This window comes from Frieseomelitta varia, unplaced genomic scaffold (assembly GCF_011392965.1).
Source record: "Frieseomelitta varia isolate USP_RPSP 00005682 unplaced genomic scaffold, Fvar_1.2 scaffold_724, whole genome shotgun sequence".
Taxonomy (NCBI): domain Eukaryota; kingdom Metazoa; phylum Arthropoda; class Insecta; order Hymenoptera; family Apidae; genus Frieseomelitta; species Frieseomelitta varia.
This window is the reverse complement of record NW_025110506.1, coordinates 33,695-48,162: the sequence shown is the minus strand read 5'-3', so window position 1 is coordinate 48,162 and position 14,468 is coordinate 33,695. Positions and strand designations below refer to the sequence as shown.

Below are 14,468 nucleotides of genomic sequence, written 5' to 3'. Positions count from 1 at the left end.
GTAATTGCGGTAAGTTTCTCGCTTTGGATGCTTAACGGCTGGCTTTTCGGTGAAGCAAACGGTGCAATGACGGTCATGATACCTAACATACTGCATTCAAATAATTTCTGAGTGTTCTTCTTATTCGTTGAAGCGCAAACAAACCGTCGCTACTGTTTGTGACTGCGTTTGTCCTGATTTCCGGTCCGCAGTTGGAAACGCACGTTCCCCAGAGCAGCTTTCCTCTTTTACTCGACCTATAGATTCGGACGCTTTGATACGAGATATACGCGTTTGATTTAATTTCACGGTCGAACCACGATTGCTGCCGTTTTTTGGGAGGATGTACCCGAAAAAAAAAAATTGAAAGTTTGCTTAATTAAACGACTATTAGCGCTTTAATAGAAAATTAAAGATGTATTAAATGGAATATATTAAATAAAATATATTAATATATTAAAAATATATTAAATAAAATATATTAATATATTAAAAACATATTAAATGAAATATATTAATATACTAAAAATACATTAGATGAAAAAATATATATTAAAATAATAATAGTACTTTTCTAATAAAAAATCGTTTTATTTGGTTACATCCTAGATTTTTATATATTTATAAAGAATTTTTAAAATATAAGCATCCACAGAATGCATTAAACATAATATTTTGTAAAATATCGAAAATATAGTACTTATTATAAAATTTGATGACTGAAATAAATTTCATAATACATAAATTCTATTACTTAAAGAATATTAAAAAAAATATGCATTTGTAAAATCGTCTGCAATCATTAACGCAGTTCGATTTTCTCGATTAAAGTAAACGTAAGTTGAATTCGCGCAAGTATGATCTCGATTCTTTATGTTTATTCTACGCATAGGCAAGCACGTATGTACATTTCCATATGCTGAAGGCGTAGCTTCGTATCTTTCGCTCTCACGTTATCTAAGAGACGAAGAATTTTCAAACTCTCCGCGATTCGTATCTGCGAAGACGAAAGATTCTATACTCGAATTTCTGTCATACGAGCAGAGGAGAATAATACGGAGGAGAATTTTTTTCCACGATCGGGTTTAGTACAAGTTTAGTACAGGTTTTCATCCCGATTATGAAAGGAATACTAGAAGTCTAGTCACTCTATTTTTTTTTTTTTTTTTTGCATACATAGAATATTACGTACTCGGTATTTCAAAATATCGTTTTTTTAAACCAACGTTTATAAAATCTATTTAAATTTAAATTTTAAACATCAAGAGGAATAAAATAAATATTATAGTGGTATTTATGAGTATTTTAAGTATGACTTTGCTGAGGTAGTAACATTGTGCAATAATTGTATCATTATCGGGTAAAATCCGGAAACAATTTTCTGAACCATGATATCACTGTATTCATAGAAGATTTAACAACGATGATATTCTGCGAATATGGCAAAGTATCATCTCCGCCACTAAAGACCATTGCAAAGATATTGTAAAGATAAATATAAAAACTATTACGTGATGGCTGAAATGATTCTTTGGTTTTTTGCTTTTAATTCTTTCATCTCGAGTCTTCGATCTTGAGTGTTGATTTTTCAACAGAACTACCGACGACTAAAAATCTAAAATTTCCATCACAGACATTAAAATAAAAAAATTGTTGAAACTCTGTAATACAATATCAATGGAGTGTATAATTCTTTTATTTATATAATTTACGAAAAATCATTTAAGTTTTTAAACATGTATCGTTTTACGTTAAAAAACGGGTTGGTCATTTTTAATTTATTTATTTATTTTTATTTAATCCTTGCCTACTAGGCTTAGGATGACTTCCAGTTTACATCTTTGTCTTTTCACTGTGGGCTACATTTACATCTATTTTCTTACCTTACCATCTTTGTCTTTTCATAGTGGGCTACATTTACATCTATTTTCTTACCCTAATCTATTAATCGCGGTAGGAACTAGTATTCTGGTAATCTTATTTAATCTATCCTAATAATCTAATAATCCATCACCAAAACAAAAAATGCAGATGGAAAGAACGCTTACAATATCTATTAATCTAGCTTTCTAGTAATCTTATAGTCTTGAAGAAGGAACCTAAACTTAATTGAAAAACAGAACAGAACAGAAGGAAACTTTCACTATCACTGGGTTGATCATTTTGATAATTTTAGTGTTAATCTTTCCTTGTTGTTAATCTTTTGTACCTCACAATCAGAGTATACAGATTACAATTGAAAACTCAGGTTTCGATCTTTGTCTTTGTTATTTTAAATCCCTGTATCCAGATCCCGGATCACTCTACCTCGGAAATACCGTTGATCCCTTGTGAGATGTCTACGAAATTTCTGATCCCTGATTCTACTGAAAGCTGCGGTACAACTGTATACAAAAGTACTGATATGCTTGGGGCTACAATCGGAAAGAATAAGATCTATTCTTGGTATTTTATAAAGCAAGAACGTATAGATATACATACATTCTTTTGCCATTTTGCACTGATGTACAAATGTTCATTTTTTACATCCTTTCGAGAAACGTCCTATGAGGAGTTATCATTACGTTGAAATGATATAAGCGATTGTACAAAGCGTCAGAATATAAAGAGTTAACATATTGACTGTCATACAAAATTTATTTTGCAATTATATTTTGTAATTTTTACAAAATATTGTTACGCTGGAAATGCAAACACACTTTTTTATGTTATTCAATTGTATTTTGTAATTTTTATAAAATATTGTTACATAAAAAAGTGCAATGAAAACACTTTTTTATGTTATTCAATTATATTTTGTGTTGTTGAATTATATTTTGTAATTTTTACAAAATATTGTTACACTGTAAGTGCAATTAAAACACTTTTTTATGTTATTCAATTATATTTTGTGTTGTTGAATTATATTTTGTAATTTTTACAAAATATTGTTACACTGTAAGTGCAATTAAAACACTTTTTTATGTTATTCAATTATATTTTTTGTGATTTTTACAAAATATTGTTACACTGAAAGTGCAAACACACTTTTTTATGTTATTCAATTGTATTTTGTAATTTTTATAAAATATTGTTACATAAAAAAGTGCAATGAAAACACTTTTTTATGTTATTCAATTATATTTTGTGTTGTTGAATTTTTATAAAATATTGTTACACTGAAAGTGCAATGAAAACACATTTTTATGCTGTTCAATTATATTTTGTGCTATTCAATTATATTTTTTATGTTATATTTTGTATGTTATTTAATTATATTTTGTGTCATTCAATTACATTTTATATGTTAGTCAGTTATATCTTGTAATTTTTACAAAATATTGTTACACTGTAAGTGCAAAGAAAACACACCTTTTTATATTATTTAAAATTTCGTTCTCAATGATATTCGTTTAATCATTGTAAAATGATAAGGATAGAAACGTCAGTCACCGTTGTGCGCCGTCAACGTGTTAACAAATGGTCCGCGTCTGTCTAAACTAGATTTTTCTCGCGTAGAACTTTCCTGGCGTCATGATAAATTATTCGAGTTATTCGACTGTACATTTTCATTCGTCGTCGCTCAAAATGTCGATGGACAAAAGCGTGTTAGACCAGACAGCGGTAATGATCTGTGATGTTACGTTCGTAAAGAAATCTGCAACCAGGTAACCGAACGCCAGAGTGCGAAACGAAATTTTATCGACAGTCTAGTCGATATTTCAGTTTGCCGGGTCGTATCCATCTTATGTCACAATGTCGTCCCTGAACGCGTTGATGTTTTTCAACAGATGCGCCAACATTGACCGAGACGGTCGTCGTTGGTAAAAAATCGACGGCGAAACAATACTTTCGTGGAGTTCGCGAGCGTGAAATTGATGCGTTTCCGAAGCGCAGAGAATTTACTTCGTCCCAAATGTGTTTTCTGCAATTTCTTCAGATTTATTCAGCAAAAACGTCAATGCATTTTCTTTGTCGGCAAGCTTAATATAAATATTATGAATATTATAAAAATATTGCACGCATCAGTATTTATTGAAAAAGAAGAAAAGAGCGTTTGAAAGCATGCGTTGACAAATATCGAATTCGCCTAAGAAAATATTATCAGCAACAACGTATTGCACTCATTCAGACGCTTTGATTTCTGATCGTATGTAATTGGTGCGCTGCATCTCTCTAAGCTCGAATTTCAAACCTTTAATCGAGATATAATCAGAGTACGATCTCTTGTCGTATCCTTAGTCCGTGATCCATTTATAATTTTGGTTCATCAGCCGGAAGTGTGATCTCGGTTCGCAAATTCCGAAAGCGGGAATTGCAGTCCAAGTCACGGCTCCTCCCTTGCTGAGCTTTAACGAGCCAGCGTTAGAATTCATAGCGTAATCATAGAAGAGGATCCATCTAAGACCACCGTTATCACATATTCCAGTTCAGAGAACGGGATCTAATATCAACGTTAAACATCGTTATCCTAACTAATATTTTACGACAGTGATTATCATGATTGTGACAAATGTGTAGTGAAGTTTCTCTCCTTCTGGCTAATAATTTATGATAAATTCGTAGTTCGATAAAACAAATGATAATTCAATTGCTTTCTCTATATAATTTTCGTAGAAAAAAAAGTTGCCATTAAATCGAAATTTTACAGAAATAATTGTATCTAACTGTCGATATTTTCGGTATACGTTCGGTTTAACTGTCAATTCAACAAGGATTCCAAGATGCAACCAGGATCTAATCAGAATGTAACAGTTGTTACATGAAGTGAACACGAAGTGTAAGCTCCAGACAATATTTCGTTTGCTTTTCATTCAATATGTACACACGGTAGCAAAACACATGTACTACATGCTTGCGTTGTATTAAATAGAATGTAAATACAACGTGGACATGCCGTACGTATATAAGTCATGCGTGTATCGTGGCGTAATTTTCAGAGAATATCGTAGATCTTGCATCCATTAGATGGTTCCAAAACGTTCGCGTAACCATTCATAGTTGTACTAGCTCCTCCGTCACATCTTTCGCGTTTGCATTGTAATTTTCAGTTTGTGGTTTCGATCGATTGTTTGCCGTAATCCGTTTATCCTTCTGACGAGTTTCATATACCACGATTCCCATTAACATTAAACATTCGTTATAATTTTGCAAAGAAAAATTGCACAACTGATCAACCATTTCGAAGCTTGAAGCCTCTACTTTCAAAACACCGTTCATTTTATTCTAAAATGTTTTTCTTCTCGAAAATGGTATAGTATGTCAAATGGTCATAGTATGTGAAAAATTCTCTTCATGGCTGAATCTGCAACTGGATTTGAAAATTGAAGTCTCCCTTTTACAACAACTCTTGAAAAGTTAATTTTTTTTTTTTGCCATTTTATTGAACTTTGAATATTGGGTTTGGAGAACGAAAATTCAAGAAATCGTAACATTTTCTTTGTTTTCGACTGATATTTAAAAATTGGCGGAAAAAATCATACGTCAGGTTTTGAGGAATCATTTCCTAAAAACTTACTGTACGATTTTTGTCGCCAATTTATTGACGCAAACGAACATAACGGAAATGTTACGATTTCTTGAATTTCCATCGTTTAAATTTAATGTTCAAAGTTAAGATGGCAAAAAAATTGTAGATAAATCAAGTTTTCAGATATCATTGTAAAAGAAGACTTCAAATATATTTTAGATTCATTCAGTCATGAAAGAAAATTTTCAATATTTTTACGCATTATGACAATTTATAGTATTTTCAGAAGAAAAGTCTTACCCACTGCACGATATAGAAACATCTTAAAATAAAATGAACAGTGCGTTTTGAAAGTAGAGATTTCAAGTTTTAAAATGAATTCCAAGTTTATTATTGTACGATTTCTTTCTTTCAACAATTTCTTTTGCAAAATTTAATAATTTTCATAAATTTTTTTAAAGTTATAGTCATAATTTTGTGGTTTATTTAGTTTCTTTCTTATCATACATAATGTACGGTATTAATTAATTTTTGATTGGTTTTATTTTGCCAATAACAGAGACATATTTAAAAATTATATTTATTGGGCGTAGGTGATTGTAGAAACAAAAATATCAAGATGATTATCATATAATGACAGTTTTATCGTCATTGTCTATACTAAAATAAATAATTTATATCATAAATTGATAAAATGGCGAATTTAGAAAATAAACAATTTTATTTATTTCTGGAAAATATAAACTGCAAATTCCGCAATTCTCAGTCCTTCTACGCTAATTTTTGTATAAAACAAAATTATAATAAACTCAACAGAAGGATAGTAACACGTGGAATAATCTGTGTAAACTTCCACAGCAATCGATCATGTAGCCTTTGAGATTTTATCTACGTCAAGTAAAGAAATTATGTTTTGTCCCCTTCAAAGGAGAATACCTCTTCGAAATATTTAGTATCCGAGTATTTAAATATCCAGATGTTAATAAGAATCAGTATATGTATCTGTGTTTACATGCTCAAAACAAAAATGGAATATTCATTTTGCGCTGGCGCTTGACCGCGAAACGCTATTAATTTTGAATACGAATAGCTTGCTCATCGTGCTTTGCGTTCGCGTTCGATTACCGTTCAGATTGTTGATTTGGCAAATAATCTGGCGAATGTGCGAATAATTATCTGACATTAACGTCCCATTGATCGGAAATTTGAAAGGAATCCAATGACGTTCGATTAGAAGCGCGTGGTCACGCGATTAGATAGTATTTAACACATTTTTAATTTATTTATCAATTTCCCTGCTTTCATTGTAATCAGCGTGTTCACGTGAATTTCTCTCCCTGAAATTTCGACATAACTCGCAAGAGGTGACATATTTGAAATATATTATAATTATATTATAATTTATATATGTATTATGTATTAAATAGTTATAATTATTAAAATTTATATATTATATGTATTATGTATTAAATAGTTATAATTATTAAAATTTATATATTATATGTATTATATATTAAATAGTTATAATTATTATAATTTATATATTATATGTATTATATATTAAATAATTATAATTATTAAAATTTATGTATTATATATTAAATAATTATAATTATTAAAATTTATATATTATATATTAAATAATTATAATTATTATATTATATTATAATTTCAATCGATATTTAATTTTGGTCATTTCAAACAAGACAAAACACGTACGCTCTATTTCTACGATACACGTTTCACGAGCGTTGTTTGTAAATTGCTCGATGAAGAGTTAAATGAAGTGTGTCGATGCTAATTCGATAGCTTCCCCTTGGAAATTTAAGTATATTGTCTCTAGCCGAGAACAACCAGCGGTAATAGTCCTTCCATTTTCCCGACTCAAAATAAAGTTTCACAGGGATATATCATTAAGAAAGAATGTGTGCGTTGGATATATTAAATTCCGAGATGGTCGAGTGAAATTAATTCTAATGTCGTGGATAAGGTCTTTGCACTTTTCACTACCCGCTCTCTCTTCTTCTTCTCTCTCTTTCTCTCTGCGTCTTTTAATCCAACCGTTTCAGAGGAGTATTCTTACATTAAGATTCGACTAAAATAAACGAGAGAATCTTAGCATCTCCACGCGATGTAGAAGCTGCTGCTCCTTCACGATGCTAGTTCGAAGGAGATGCTTGACTTTCCATTCGCAGCTAAGCAGAGAGCAATCGCACAAAATACGCAACTATCGGAAAATGAGAAAAGTATTCCAAGAATAAAATATCCAACTTTGCTCGTGTTCCCGTACTTGCAATAACTGTAATTACAACGATGCGTTATTTCAAACACATTCGGTTAAAAGCGACAACTTGGTCCCTCTGCAAAAAACGATCACACGCTGGTGATACAGTGGCCAACTAATCGCGGCAAAGTTTCTCGGTTCGATTAATTGCGATTCAGATTTTCTCAGCGAGTTTATTGGAATTTTTCGCAGTGAAGATTACGAGGATGACGTAGTGAAGGACTGAAGGGTCGTTGGGACGTAAAATTGGAAACTTTTGCACGTGCGTTGAGAAGATCTATTTGTTCAAAAGACTTTGAATTTGATATTTAGAGATTTGTCAAAAGGTAGACTAGTAGAGTAATTTTTATCAGAGGAACTTTTTATGACACGCTACGAACTTAAAATGTTCCACGGAAAAAGAGAATAGGGGAATTATCGATAGAGGAGAAATTAAGAGGGGATAATAGACTTAGTTGGGTAATGGGTTCAAATAAGCTTAATGGACTGGTTTTTATGCTCGTTCCGGCGATAAGCATTTGAAGGTTCACAAAAGCGACTAAAGATGTGTCAGCGAATACAAATGCAGCTTAATCACGTCTTTGCAATGAATAGAGGAAATAATTTTTTACACCTCTGTACGTACATTAAACTTGAAACAAATATTCTTTGCTTATCTATTTGTCTTTCGAGTTTCATTTCTTTTGATCTTTGTTGATATAAATCACTTCTAACTGTTACTCTGTCTCGCTATTATTTCGTCTATTTTGAATGAGGAATTATACAAAAAGTATTTGCATACTCAGTTCTTTTTAACTTTCTGTAAAGGAGAATCATTTTGATGTAGTCTAGCACCTCGTTGTACATAGAAACAGTATGCTCATTTAAAAACATTAGTGATTTACTGTTTGAAAACAATAGAAAAAGAATGAAAATTTCATAGACAAATAATTATTGGCACATTTACACACGGTGTGGAAATTAAACGTTTATTCACTTTTATATTGTAATAATGAAATATTAAGAATATAAACAGATGTTTGTACCATCTTGAATATTTAATAATCGAAAGAGAAATCATTTCTTCTAAAAACAGTGAGATATCTGTGCATGTGCGAACAAAAATTATTTCTTTATACAGGGTGGTCACTGAAAGACTGAATGATATAAAACAAAAAAATAACTTTTACAAACATATGTTTTTAAAATTGTTCATTATTTTATTTGGAAATGTAATTAATGTATAATTAATATAATTAATAATTAACCTACAATTTAAATAATATAATTAATATAATTAGCAATTTACAAAAAAAGAAAATAAAATAGTTTGAAAATGAACAAGTTGTAACTTTTTCAAACCTTTCAGTTTTTCAGTGACCACCCTATATAAAAGTAATTATAGTTACACAAAAATAGCTGAAGTCTAAACTTTCCTACAGTGGTATACACAGTAGCAAAATACCAAAAAAGTGCAGAAAATATGTGATTTGAACGAGGACTTATTTGCAGTTCTATTGAACTCAAAAGAACTGTGAAACTTTATTGAATGCATTTGCTGAACAATAACCGAGTATGCGAATGATATTCCAGCAGTGTCGAGAACAATGGCTGATTAGTTCTTGCCGCTAGTATTCACAAATAGGCGATGTAGCTTTGTGTCTAGATTATAGTGATAAATTCACTGGCGGAAATGTGGAAACAGTTTGTCCAACTCGAGAGAGAGAGCTAAAATATGGCGGCGGATTTAGGATTTTGTGGCAGCGCGTATCAATAAAACTCACGTTTCATATAAACTAAGTCAATTGCTGAACAAAGTTTAATTATCATTTCTCGCAATATTATTAGTCCAATTGTTATCAAAGCACAGTATTTATTTTCTATTAATTTCTTTTTTTTTTTACCATGGTATTTTCCACGTAGTTCGTCGTCAATATTTCAAACTCCCGCCGTTTAGAGATGTTTTTTTTTGTTTATTTATATTTTTAACTAATTTTGAGAATACTTGTACAGCGATTGCGTCAATAAATAAGAAATCATTTCGCCATTTTGTTGGGATCGAAGTCAGGACTGAAAGTGGACGCTTAAGTGGAGAGGTGTTTTTTTCGAATTGTGTCGAAATATTGCTTTGTATTGTGCAAGTGACATGTTTCACGATCTTTGGCACGTCATATAGTAAGGTAGTATAGTAAGGTAGCATAGAATGAGATAGTTCCAATTTTAAGAATTGGGGATAGCGACGGACGCTTAAGTGGGCACTATTGTAATAGAGTTCTCTCTGATTTCGAATGCTATTTTCATTTTGCGATATTAATAGAGCGAAATATCAAACGTAAGAAACGAACAGGAAATAAATTAATTCGTAGGGCGAGTGAAAGAGTTCGATCAGTAAAAGAGATACGATTCATTTGTGGACGGTCGAACTTTCCTGAAGCAATACTTTTCAGTCTTGAAATGAGAGCCTGGTAATAGCCGTGGCAATATGAGAAAGGATAGCGCGGAAGTTGAACATTTAAAATAAAGGAGAAGTCACGGTGTGAATTCAGAAATATACCTTCGATGCGTCGTGAATCACTGATATAATTCTCAACAGATTGTCGTCGGATAATTTATTTATGAATTTGTTATTTGATGTTATGCTGAGAATAAGCAATAAAAATATTCTTTTTGAGCATCAAATATCATATTTCAACAATATCTGATTTGTTCTTTTTCTTGTCTCAATTTTATTTTTTCTCCTCCTTTTTAATTCTTTTCCTTTTATTGGAAAGGGGTTGTGCAATTTGTAATTTCGAGCAAACGTAATTGCGAAACGCTTATTCTCGGCACAATAACGCTTAGAACAGCACAGAATAAACACGATATAATTCCATCACTGTAGAAAGATGACATGTTACTAACAGCCTCTTTCAAAAGTGCACAAAAGTTGCGTTCAAACTATTTTAAATTCAATACAGTTCGATGTATGTTCAAGCTATTTTCTACTTTGTGTTTTTCTCAGAAACAACGGCGTGAGAAAAAAAAAATGAGAGAAAAAAAATTGTACTGTTTTTTGCGGGCAATAATAATTTTTTTTTGTTGGTTTTTTTTTTCAAAAATGATTTTTTGAAGTGGAATGATATATTTTTCGATCCGTTATTATTATCCTGTCTATATTGAAAAATTACTAGTTTAGGAGATACTTTAACCTGAATTTTATAAAATCTATGCAAGACAACAATACTGCTTTTATCTCTTTTTGTTTCTTCTACGATAAATTTTACAGACTTTAAATTAAAATATCTCTTGTAGACAAATAATTTTTCGACGTACATAGGTTAATGGATCACAGCCTAATGGATCAAAAAATATATGATTCCATTTAAAAAATTGAAGGTCATCTTCATTTTTTATAAAAAAATAAAGCAAGCATGAAGAAACATATAGAAAAGTTACATATGCTATTATATTATCTGAGAAACAGTATAACTTTTTTTCTCTTTCATTTCTTTTTCATACTTACCGTTGTTTTAGAAAAACGCTAGTATGATTGACGCAAAGATAAATTCCACACACACATTTAAATATATTATTTGAAATAATATTACAAAGCTAATGATGTACGTACATTTCTGTTTAATTTTGCATTAATTGTATGTTTATCCAATTGATTGGTTTATTCTTTCAGCCAATAATTAAATTTCGCGAAACCGTGCACATAATGTGTTATGAATTAATTTATAATTGATGTGTACGTCAATTACTTAAAGTTTGCTGTAAGATCAATTTACATCGTAATATTTATATATAAAGTTTCCAAAAAACTAAATATACATGTTCTGAGAGAACGGAAAAATAGCAATTATCGAAACAGCTTCACTTTCGCCAATTCTCTTTCACCTGCTTTGTGGTTGCTCCATATTTTTGGAGACCAGCATCTCTTTATCGGCGCGTCCTTGGAAGCTTAAATCAAGCATTCTTGGCGCCTGCAGCGAAATTAGCCTGTAAAATCAGTGGAGCGCGATTCGTCGAATGACGCTTTCAGCGCGCGGGAACCTCGCCTTTCACGAACACTTCCATGTAGCCAGAGGCATTTTTCACGCTACGAAAGCGATGTACCATACACTCGATTGAATAAAAAAGAAGAAAGGAAACACCAAAGGACGGATTCCAAAATTTAAACGAATGATTACTTCATCGCGAAAGAGCGTTGCTTTTTTAATACTGTTCTAATTATCGAACGCGTTCGAACGATTTCGAAAATTGGGTTAACGAGAGCATAATACCCGAGAAAGGAAAAAGAGTAGGGCGTAATCCTTTTCGATCGTGTGCTTCGTTGATTAACGCATCAAACGTCATCAGCTTGATATTTCCGATCCAATCAACCGAAGCATCGTATTTATTCGTTGCGAATGGGGCAAACTACTTTATCGACACATTTTCGCAACGAAATAGTCAACGAAACGAAAGTGTGAAAAATCGTGGCAATTCTTTTCTATAATAATCTGGCGAAAGAAAACGAAGTGTATTTTTAGCCGAGATTTATTTCTGGAGGAGATACGAGTCGGAAAGTAGGTGACGTCACGGGACGGACTCTCGATCGAAGAGCTCCTCTCGCAGCACAATATTTGAATAGGCGCGAAGAAATTCACCGAGCTAAGGAACAAAGAGGACATTGAATCGGAACAATGAATAAATCGCAGATATTTGCTCGAGTAAAACTGTTGGCTTCTATCTTCTTTCTGTTGGCGAACTTTCACCCGAAAATGTAGATTATGCTTTGAAAAATCGAAGACTAAAACGAAGGAACTTCGATTTCCTCTGCAGTTAACGTCCACGTGATTCATTGTATCTTTTGAACCTGCCGTACCTCATCAAAGGTAATTGGCGAATGGGAGAAGAAAATGAAAACTAATCCCATTAATATACTTGTCAGCCGAGTATGCTTTAGCGAGCTGGCAGATATAATTCTGATAGTTCTGACTCGGTAAAAACCAGCAAAAACACAGGCCTGGAACGGACAATTAATTGATATCGATAAATCACACTGCTCCAAGTATTATACTTCTATACATACATACAGAGTGTTCTGTAGCACGTAGGAAGCATGAATAATGGGTGAGTCTAACATGTGAAAATAAATCGAAAAGAAAGAATAAAATTTTTTCATTAAAGCCTCTGAGAAAATCGAGTTTGAAAATTTACGAGTATACTTGAATTTAGTTAATTCCAGGCGCGACAGAAAAGAATTAATTAACAAAAGGTTATTTCCACGTGCGAAAATAAGCACCAGAATAAAATTTTTCTGCTTCGTTTCTCAAAAAGTCGAGTTTGAAAATTTATCGTGACCATTTTTAACGAAAACGATACTAGATTTTCTATATGTTTTTATTTCCTACATGTAGAATATCCTTTTGTTTCCGTAGAATTATTTGCATCTGTCCAGGAACTAGCTAAATTCAAATATATTTGATTTTCAAACTTGATTCTGCCATATTAAATTTATTTAATTAAAAATTTTTTATTTTATTTATAATTAATAATGGAATTTCATTACATATATGATTAAGTGCAGGATAATTATTTTATTATTCTAATGATGATTGATAAAATTTAAATAAAATAAATCGTTTAGATAGTAATCTTTCAAAAATAATATAAATTAAAAATAATAATCTATTTATTGAAATTATTGATCCTAATGATGAAATAAAATTTCAACAATAATAAGAATCCACATAATCAAAATATCGTTGTGGTATTCCTGTTAGTTCTAAAAAAATGTTGAGGAAAAATGTAAGATTAACACCAATAAATATAAAAAAAAATTGAAATTTTGATCATTTTTTATTTATTATAATCTTGAAAATAAAGGAAATCCATGAATAAATCTTACAATAATAGAAAATATAGCTTCTACAGATAAAACATAATGAAAATGACCAACAACATAATATATGTCATATATATATATACATATATACATATATATTATATATTTTTTTTAAACCTTCTCTTATCCTTATTAATAATAAAATTAAATTTTTATATGTTTTATATAATATTTTATATATATATATTATAATTTTTTATATATATTATAATTTTAGAAATATATATATATATTTTATGTATCTTACTCTTACCTTTATTAATAATAAAACTAAATTTTTATATGTTTTATATAATATTTTATATATATATATAATATATATATATATATAATATTATATATTATAAAATAATATCAATTGATGAATTTGAAAGTATAGTTCCAGTTAACCCTCCAATTGTAAACATTAAAATAAATCCAATCGATCATAAAAATGAAATATTAAAAATTAATTTTGATCCGTGATATGTGGCTAATCATCTAAAAACTGTTTTGTCCATTTCTTTTCGACACATTTTTACATGTAGAATCATCCCTTGCTCTACTTTCCACATTACTAACAAAACATCTTGTATAAAGAAGACAGATAGTTTCATTTTCTCCCTTGTCTTCTCGAGATTCCCTCTTTTTCGTTCTGACAGAAAAAGAAAAAAAGACGAATGTTTTTAATTCACTCCGGAATTGAACACACCTTTTTAAGAAGCGTGTCACCAGGAGTAATATCTCTAATCCGTACGTGACTATACGCGGTTGTATGAAATGATGGGCAAACACGATATCACATTTTCACCTCAAATCGACAGTTCGACTAGTTAATGGGGCATTGCCAGGCGATCAGTGTATTTCCACGTGTTTCCAGGTATGAAAAAAGGAAATCGAACCGGGGATGGAAACGAGGAATAGAT

General features: G+C 30.9%; 1 protein-coding gene across 7 annotated transcripts in view; it reads right to left on the bottom strand.

Moving 5' to 3' along the window:
- Positions 1–14,468, bottom strand: part of LOC122535445 — a 42,947-nt gene that overhangs the window by 16,570 nt on the left and 11,909 nt on the right. The window lies entirely within an intron of this gene.